The 10126-nt window shown below is 43.9% G+C and overlaps 1 long non-coding RNA gene across 2 annotated transcripts; it reads right to left on the bottom strand.

The window, feature by feature from the left end:
- Positions 1-1055: 1055 nt before the first annotated feature.
- Positions 1056-5063, bottom strand: LOC119316852. Of its 2 annotated transcripts, none has more exons than XR_005153363.1 (6): positions 4778-5063; positions 4623-4684; positions 2861-3683; positions 2507-2605; positions 2193-2405; positions 1056-1282 (listed from the first exon to the last, which is right to left on the bottom strand). It is a non-coding gene; the product is annotated as an uncharacterized LOC119316852 (long non-coding RNA). The 2 variants fall into 2 exon arrangements; XR_005153362.1 differs by having other exon boundaries at positions 2193-2367.
- Between the last annotated feature and the right edge of the window lie 5063 nt (positions 5064-10126).

Below are 10126 nucleotides of genomic sequence, written 5' to 3'. Positions count from 1 at the left end.
GCATTGTAATCAGCAATGTGACGAGAAACAAGGTCAAAATTTATTGATGGCAGAAGGTTGACCACGTGGTTCCTCGCCGTTGAGGCGGCCGTGGCACGCTCCGCTCTGGCATCCTGTGCGCACTCTGCTCGCCGTTGAGGCAAAGTTAAAATGGCAATGGTTAATAATTCTTAATAATTGTCTTACATATTTGGGATAATTTAAAATGCCAAATGTGGCAAGGCCCAGAACACTCACGACCTACATATGGATACAATTATAATAAAATATAAGCTAAAAGGTTGAGCTGGTGGGCTTCCGACGATGGTCTTCTCAGACTCCACGACCAGCATAGCACCCTTGCGGCCGTTCACTCCGAGTGTCCCGACCCGACTCCGCCTACGGATCTGCTGGCGCTGAGAGGCTCTTGGGGCTGCTAGGCCTCTTCCAGAAGAGCTTGACATCATGCAATCGCGCGCGTGACAACTCCAGGCACTACACCACGACACTCAAAACAGCGTCAAAGAATCTGTCGGCAAAGGTCACCTAAGGCGACACATTTAGTGTCGACAAAGACCTTTCCCAACAGAAAGGAGTTGCCGCCTATAGTCCTGCCGGGAAAGGTCTTTGCCGACAGATAAATCTAGGCCGGCAGACAGTATGACGCCATTTGTGAGATCTACACCGACAGCCATTTCTACACCAACAGACAACTCTATGCCGACAGATCATCTGTTAGTGTGATATGCCGACAGATTGTGCGACGTGCATTTCTACGCCGACAGTTTGTCTATCAATGCGCCATGCCGACAGTTTGTGTGACGTCAGATACTTCTACCGACACATTTGTTGGCAGTGTTCTACATTTCAGCACAAATGCAAACGCACAATATTTTGAATGCAATTACATTCATAATATTAAACTCATGTTCAATATGCAATACATACAAACAATTGCACTCTTCTATTCATCACAAGATATCGTTGACCAATGCATTCATTCACTATATATAGAAGATTCATTAGTTTTCTTCACTCAAGTTAGCTACAACCATTATGGAAATGCACAAGTCAAATATACAAGAGAGACATGTTACAAACATAATGGCCAAAGTTCATAAGAGACCAAGTGCTTGTTCACTGGACTGCTACTGCTACAGAATATTATGGAAGACCAACTCTTCAATTGCCAAACCAAATCAACTTCCGTATGAACAAAATGTGTCATCCATGTTCCCAATAAAAGCAATCACGAGAACATATTCAATCAGCCAGTGGACTTGCTACTTTCTACCATTTGTCCCTACAAAAGAACTCATATGTTTCAGCAATCTTTGAAATAATACAATGTATTCAAATTTATGAGTTGCCTTCGAGTCCAAAGGTCTAAGAAATAAGCATTATTACATATACATGTACCAGCAGTCATATATGTAATAGTGTACTTTGGTGAAAACAAGTCAATTTAAAAGACATCGCTTGTGTTGCGGTTCATGCATGCTATGAAACATTTTGTGGTATACAATAGGGGTTCGCATATGTTGTTTTCTGCTATGGTTAAAATCCTAAAACTAAACAGATGCTCAATAGGCTACAACACCTATGTTTACCTAAAAAAGGAGTCAGGTGTAATCCTAACATGTGGACTGAACTAAATATGCTTTGTAGAAAAATAATGGTCAAGTATTTTTTTTGTGGCTGATCTTTAAAAGAGAGCAAGCTTCAGTTTAGCTACTAGGAATTGCACACTGACAGACAATTGTACCACTGACCGTATTTGAACAAATATGCAAGCAAACATTCAGTTTAGCTTGCGTACTAAATCACACATTTAGCCTGCATACTATTTGCATGACAATGGCGGTTGCGTTGCACACATATAAACGTAGAAACCAAACATTCTATGTTCTACTATAGCCCAGATTTAGTATCACCTTATCGTGCCCTTAATTCTTATCTATTTCCGATAGAAACTAGATACTCTAGTAGCCTCATGCATCATCTATTTATAATGACACTACAAACTGCACTACATGTGTTTAGTTATGATGCATGAAACCTGACAAGAAAAATGCAAAGATTGCCCAAAAGAAGAATCATATTGTTTAGCTCAAACTGAGGACCCTTTTCCCCATTCTGAACCTATCTCTTCCTACCCAAGCATCAAGCGAAACATGGCAATGCCAACTCATGGAAAAAAGTAAGAATAATACCTAGTGTTTCCACATTTCTGATGCCTTGAGAAAAGAGAACTTGATGCATCTCTCCAATTTATCGTTGCATTTTTTCTGTGTGCCCTAGTAGAGTAGAAACTTGTTCATCTTGTCGATGAAATTGAATTTCCATTGCAAGTGTTGTTGGTGGTTCAGCTGTTTCTTCAGGTTGTTTCTCCAAAAAATAGAGCAAATGAGGCACCTAATTTATTTCTACAATGAAGTCAGTGCAATGTATACTTGTCATCGATTAATATGCAGTCACGTGCATGGCTGTACTAAAGAAAAACACATGATGTGTATGTGTGACTAACAATTAATGTCTCCGCTTGTGCGGTAGGAACTCCAATTTTACGTGTATGTGCTCTGACAAATATTTCATCTCTCTGCATGTCATAGCCAAGTTCTTCAGCCTGCAACAATTTTTTCCCTAATAATTAGAAAACCAACTAATCGGATGCATAACGTTCAAAAAGAGGTGCTTGAGTTTACCAATTCATGCCTACTACGAGCATAGCTCTTGATGCCAGCTACACTTAGCAATGACAACTCCAAATAAACTTAATTATTGGCTCGCTAGGACGAGCCGCCTACTTCCCCAGAGGGCCTCATGTTTTCTCCCAATGCTAAATATTTTCTTTTTATTTCAACAAGAGCTCTCAACTTACTTTTGTTTTTTGCAATACTTGCAAGCCTCGATTGTTCATATGCTGGGAGCTCACTTCCACCTCTTGTTCCTTCCATCTTTTCTCCTGCAAGTAGCACATATCAGACCATGATGCTTAATAAAAAATAGTGCAAAATATGCATACTGAGCAAATTATGTGATGAGTTAAATACATGGCAACAACTTTTATCGAGAAGCAGCAGGTTAAAACTGCACTATCCACCAAACAACTTCGTGTGAATTAGTAGTATAATTAAGAAACATAGTTATGAAAATATAGATAGGAGAAGTGGACATTCATTACTAATATACATACCAAATAGAAAAAAATGTAAATAGTAGGGCGCCAAGGAAGAACAAACTAAGACTAGAGAAATGCAATTTTCCATTACCCCTTTTATCCCTACAATTTCGTGACTATGATTTCTGAAGTTTACGGAGATCTCCACTTGAGCAGACTAAAACAGAAGTTAAAATAAGATATGCCACAAACAGACTTGAGCAGAGAGTAAATGGAGGCTATGTTAGCAGATTCAGAAGGTTTCTTGATTTAGTAAACATTAAACTTGTGATCCCTGAGACAACAAACAAGTAGAAATAATGAGCACCTAGATTAGAAGTCTATTGGTCAGGAGTGAAAGAACAAGAAGATATCCAGTACAAGAAAAAGGAAATTCAGAGGCATGAGAAATAGGTTTGAGCTCCTTCTAGAACTGCACAGAAATGAAGGTAGTGGTTCAGAAGTGTGCTCATCTCCTCCTCCTCATTCTTCCTCTATGCCTTGAGCTCATTCTGGAGCTGGTTTGCATCAACATTTTGTAATCCTGTGGCACAAGAGTTGAATCCATTAATTGGTACATAGATAGATAAAAACATGTGACTGAAATTCTGAAACTGAAGCAACATCGATACAAGTAGCGCAGAAAAATAAAAAAAATATTAAATTGGTTTATCATTAATTACTTTATTGTGCAAATTAATTGTCAGAGTTTGGAGCTGTTACGGAAATGCATGTCCTGTTTTAGAGCTAGCACTCAGGAAATAACATGTCCAAATTATCAAAAGGGAAATATGTTTGATATGAACTCTGAAGCAATAACAACAATCTTAGACAAGCCGAGGAATAAACTAGCAGATGGTTTACAATATAATCCGTTGCCAAGCTATATAACACCCCCCATAAATTTGGGCTGCATGTATAACAAAAGGAAAGGCAAGTAGGTCAACATACAGCGGAAGCAACTAATGGCCATCACACCCCATAATCTCTCTCTTCATTTTTTAGTCTCTAAAATAAATAAATAATGATTGTGAAATCTGAGGCACAACCAAAGGAAAAGCAAATTCGCAGAATCATTTAAAACTTCCCATACACTACATACAGAGTCCAACTTTTAGTGTTAATATTGACCTTATAACATGTTCTGTACAAAGATGCAAACTGCAATACTAATTTCACAATTTCCCACCGGCACTTTTGGAATGTGAGTTGCTAATTAACGACAAGCACAATGGCCTTCTAGGAAACTAAATGTACATACTACATTGGGTAAATTTTCCAAATACAGGTGGCCAACATAATTTATTCAGTCTGAAACTTAAGGTGCTACAAAGGATTGTGCTTCATTGGTTCAAGAGAAGGAAATTTGGATTGTGGGACCTCTCCTTTTCTCATCCCTGAAGAAATAATTATTGTTGTGCAGTAAGCAAATTCAGGCCGAAGGAAGGAGACGAATAGAAGGGGAGAGAAGAAAAATGCTTACATTTGTCCATGGCGTCAGAGTAGCGGCATCCCCGGAAGGGAAGAAGCAAGCACATAGAGCACCTGCGTGCGGGCGTGAGGAAACCACATCAGGAAGGGGAGCGGCCAAAACAAAACTAACCAACAGCCCGGGGGAGAGAGGGGCAAGGAGGAGACCTTCCATGGCGGCTGCCGGTGCGTGGTTGTGGAGATGGAGCCATAGGTGGATCTGGCGCTGGGAGCAGAGGAGCTCGACGTCGGAAGGCGCTGGCCGATCTAGGTGCGCCAGGGCCGCCGCCTGACCTGCTTCGGTCACGGTGGATCTCCTGCTTTGGGAGGCGCCGTTGGTGGTGGGAGAGGCGGCAGCGCGAGCAAATCGGCCGGCAAGTCAGGGGCCGGCGGCAGCAGGTGACCTAGGTTTAGGTTTAGGTTTAGGTGGGAGAGTGTGTGGCGTGGGAGGAAGAGAAAGAGTTTTTTTAGTTGAAGATGGGTGGCCGGGCGGAGAAAGAGATAAGATGGGCTTAGCCAAAATTTTGGAGTCTCTCGCGCGCAAAACTTGTCCCGCGTGGCTCGGTCCAAACATACGCCGACATTTTTTCTATTGCCAAGCAACAACGACGGATAATCTAACAACCAAAAAGCATACGCCGACACATTGTATGTCCGCACACCTTTAAGCATTAACGACACATAGAACGTCGTCACTCTAGAGAAGCTCTCACAATCGTTGTGTCATTATTGTTTTCGATAGACAATGTGTCGCTAATGTACACTTATGCCAACAGATGCGTGTCGTCATTGTAGTGTCGTGGTGTAGTGGCGGAACCGCTCCATTTCCATGTTTCTAGCCTGGTAGCAAATTCCGTCGATCACCTGCATCCTCACGATATCACGTTGGCGATGTTCTACTTTGTTGGGGACATCAACTCTGCCAAGGATGTGCTCGAGCCTGGCCACCACATCATCGGGATCGAGGTTGACACGGCCCCGCGGGCAATGATGAAGCCACAGGCTGCCTTTGGCTTGACTGAATCGCAGAGGTCCTCTGCCCATTCCTTGCGGGGCATCAGGCTCTGGATGAGCACTAGTGACGACGGTTCTTCGGGTGGGTCATCAATCATGCCGCCGAGCAACTCTGGCTCTTTTGCACGGTGGATGGCAAACTGCTCATCACACCTCCTCTGCAATATGTCGATTGTGCTCCCAAGGATTGTGATGCCGATATCGCTGCCGATGGGCCATGGTGCCTGCACCGGCCGATGAAGCTCTTGCTCACCGACCTGCTCCAGCTCGTTCTCCTCGCCAAACATGTAACACAGGTAGGCATCGACGTCGAAGCTTTGGTCGTGTAACGCCCCGGACACACCCGCCGGTGGTCGTTACTCCTGGCGGGATCTAGACTGGCCCCACAGATCAATACTAGTCTTTTCTGCGCACTTTGTCCTTACTCGTGCGCACCCGGGAGCAACTTCCCGGTCGGTCACCCATCCTGAAATTTCTCCAAGCTGAGCACGCTTAACTTTGGAGTTCTGTCCGAATGGGCTCCCGGAAAAGAAGGAATTCCTTATTGATATGCCAAGGATGTGCTCGAGCCTGGCCACCACATCATCGGGATCGAGGTTGACACGGCCGCCGCGGGCAATGATGAAGCCACAGGCTGCCTTTGGCTTGACTGAATCGTAGAGGTCCTCTGCCCATTCCTTGCGGGGCATCAGGCTCTGGATGAGCACTAGTGACGATGATTCTTCGGGTGGGTCGTCGATCATGCCGCCGAGCAGCTCTGGCTCTTTTGCACGGTGAATGGCAAACTGCTCATCACACCTCCTCTGCAATATGTCGATTGTGCTCCCAAGTATTGTGATGCCGATATCGCTACCGATGGGCCATGGTGCCTGCACCGGCCGATGAAGCTCTTGCTCACCGACCTGCTCCGACTCGTTCTCCTCGCCAAACATGTAACACAGGTAGGCATCAACGTCGAAGCTTTGGTCGTGTAATGCCCCGGACACACCCGCCGATGGTCGTTACTCCTGGCGGGATCTAGACTGGCCCCACAGATCAATACTAGTCTTTTCTGTGCACTTTGTCCTCACTCGTGCGCACCCGGGAGCAACTTCCCGGTCGGTCACCCATCCTGAAATTTCTCCAAGCTGAGCACGCTCAACTTTGGAGTTCTGTCTGAATGGGCTCCCAGAAAAGAAGGAATTCCTTATTGATATGAGTAGTCTATCATCCCTATTAAGCCAGGCTATCACATACACCCCCACTCAGAGGAACCGACGTCCTCGTTGGGCCACAGGAACGTTCCCTCTTGGCACAAACGTCTGTGCATCCAGTCCGGTACATGTGCCATGCCGTGTGCCACGACGGGTCACAAACGTCATGAACAACATGACCGCGGACCTGTCCGCAAACATCCATGTAACCGTGAGGGTCGGCTCTGATACCAACTTGTAATGCCCCGGACACACCCGCCGGTGGTCGTTACTCCTGGCGGGATCTTGACTAGCCCCACAGATCAATAGTAGTCTTTTCTGCGCACTTTGTCCTCACTCCTGCGCAGCCGGGAGAAACTTCTCGGGCAGTCACCCATCCTGAAATTTCTCCAAGCTGAGCATGCTTAACTTTGGAGTTCTGTCTGAATGGACTCTCGGAAAAGAAGGAATTCCTTATTGATATCACTGTTCAAGAATTCACCTGATTAATCAGTTAACGGGCTAGTTAATCGCTAGTCATAGCATGGCCGAATCGAATAACACCTATTCGTCACGTTAACTTGGCAGGCCGATTAATTGGCCAGTTAGACCAATTAATCAGTTGTCGTGCCAATTAATCCTTGCTGGCCCATTAACGATGGGCAAACAAAGCCCAAAATTTTGGCCCATAACCCCTTCCGGCCCCATGCCGCTCCTTAATAGATAGGATTAATAATTTTACCTCCTCTCTATGCTTTTCATATGTGCATGGCAGCATATTTTGGTATACTACATAGTTAGGAGCATGAGAGTATGGTATAATACATTAAAAAAATCTAGATATATGTTGGAAAGTTTCTATTCAATCTATCGATTAATGGTTGACCGATTAATCAATTAATAGGCCGATTCGATGATTAATTGCTACTCCTAAACTGACCGAGCAGCTACCAGTTAACGATTTCTTGAACATTGATTGATATGAGTAGTCTATCATCCCTATTAAGCCAGGCTATCATAGGTCGTTGTCTGGCATGCTTGGAATAACTAATGGTAGATGGGTGGGGACTAGACCTTCGTAGAGTGTCACGGCGGTGCGTTGCCGCTTGGGTTATATGCAGCAATCCGTTAGCTGGTGGTGGGAAACTAGTGAGGGAATGGGCGTGGATTTTACAGTTCAACCATGTGGAGCGCGGGAAGACTAAGTGGAGCACACACACAACCAGAATACCGTATCCGGTGCCACGTGTTATTTATCACACAAGTGTTAACATAAGGAAATGCATGTGTAAATTACTAATCATCGGACACAAGTACTTGCAGATGCATCGTGTGCGATAGTCCTAGCCACCGCAAGCAACTAGTTTGCATTTTTCAAAGTTTTTTGTACACACAGAATCACACACGAGCTAAATGTATTAACTGTCTGTGTTGTAAATTCTCATCGCAAACAGTTCATCCGAGTCGGCTGTTTGCCACATATCACACACATCTTGTTAAGTTGGACCGTTTCTGTTGCGTTCGCTAATCGAAAATAGTTCATCCGAGTGAACCGTATGCCCTATATCACACACACTTTGATATGGCTAACCATTTATGTTGCACTCCCTAATAGCAAACGGTTCATCGGAGCGAACTATATGCTGTATATCGCACACACATTGACATGGCTGCCCGTTTCTATTGTCCTTCCTCATCGCAAACAGTTCGAATGGGTTAACCGTGTGCCCTGCATCGCACACGCAACTAAAATCTGAACCGTGTTTGATGCATCCTCCATCGCAAACGTTTTACACCTTTTTTGACGGTTATTTTATATCCTCGTTTGTGATAAATGCATCATACACTCTTTTGTCAAAGGGTCTCTGATCGTAGTGTCACGTTAGCAGCATCATGCAGTAGTGATCATACGACTAGTGGACTTTAATCAGGATTAAACGGGACCCAGTTGACATCCCTAGTTGAAAGGGAGTGTACCACCTCTATATTTAAGTTGCCAAGGCATCTAAGCAGTTGAAATAATCTGAGAAAGCACTTAACAGTGTGGCATCGTATAAAATACGAAGACAGTCTTGTAATGAAGTTCATAGGAAAAGGTAAGGACTCAAATGAACTAGGCATGCATTTCTTTACGATAGTACAACAGGCACTGCTGACATATTGGCCAACTCAGGTATAGCCTAACAAGTAACAAACAAGCATTCAGATCAAGCAATACAACAAAGCAGACAACTGAACTATTTGTAATTCTGTAGGATTACAGGTTGAGGGCACAAGCCAAGAAAGGATCCCCCACGCATTACATTTCACATGTACTAAAACACACTGGCTTACCATATGTTGTTGTGAAGCCTCGCTGCTGTTGCAATGTTCTTTGATGATATCGTCAGCATCTCATAGTTGCAAATCTAGTTGCTGTAGTTTATTTTGCACCCTCTATTTAGGTAAAATTAATTTTAGTCACATGCACTGGTTCGAATTGATCATCAATGGTTCATCTAAACTAATGATAGAAGGGTGTGCGTGCTTACATGACAATATATGTGCTTCACTATATTTTTATGCTTGTTTGAGGTGCCAGCCCCAAAAGAACAAATATTTTGCTTGATGGGGTTGGCAGCTCCATAATTAATAGAAGCATCAAATTAGTCATGCAACTTGGGATGATCAAGAACACACAAAAAAGTAATGAACAGAGGCTCAGAGCAGTGATGTAATAGCTAGCATCAGAAAATGTAGGGTAAAACAAACAAAAAGTAGCGGAACCACATGCTAGTTTGCTGATGTGTAATTAAGCATAGAGAACATGAATCAGTCTGATGGAACCAACAAGTGGCATCAGAACAACACCATTATCATAAATATAGCATGAAAGAAGTAAAATAGTAGTCAGTGATATCTAGGAAGTACAATAATACTTAGGACAAAACTAAACCATTGTAACTATATGTGCATTGGTTTGTAATTTAGCACATGTAACATGTTCACTGCCAGAAGTATGGCCCTACAGGTGCAAGTAGAATAACGCATCTCATGAAAAATTGAATGATGCCCTGAAGAAATTCAAAGGTGCGGTGCTTATGCTAAGAAACTGAACGTAGGCGCCGGCCGTTGGATAATAGTACCTGTTTCTCGGCGGCGTATGGGTATCGGTTAAGCAGATCCGGTGCGGTGGACCATGATGGCGGTCAAGGAGATCTAGAGCGGTGGACAAGCCAGTCGCTGAAGCAGCTCCGGTGAAGTGGTGAGTTGGCAGTCGGGGGTTCCAAGGTGTAGAAGGTAGATCCGGTGGGGTGTGAGGTCCGCTGCGGCGGAGGACTAGATTCGACGG

The sequence above is a fragment of the Triticum dicoccoides genome, chromosome 6A (genome assembly GCF_002162155.2).
Source record: "Triticum dicoccoides isolate Atlit2015 ecotype Zavitan chromosome 6A, WEW_v2.0, whole genome shotgun sequence".
NCBI lineage: Eukaryota > Viridiplantae > Streptophyta > Magnoliopsida > Poales > Poaceae > Triticum > Triticum dicoccoides.
Note: the sequence above shows the minus strand (reverse complement) of the source record. Positions and strands in the feature narration are given on the sequence as shown.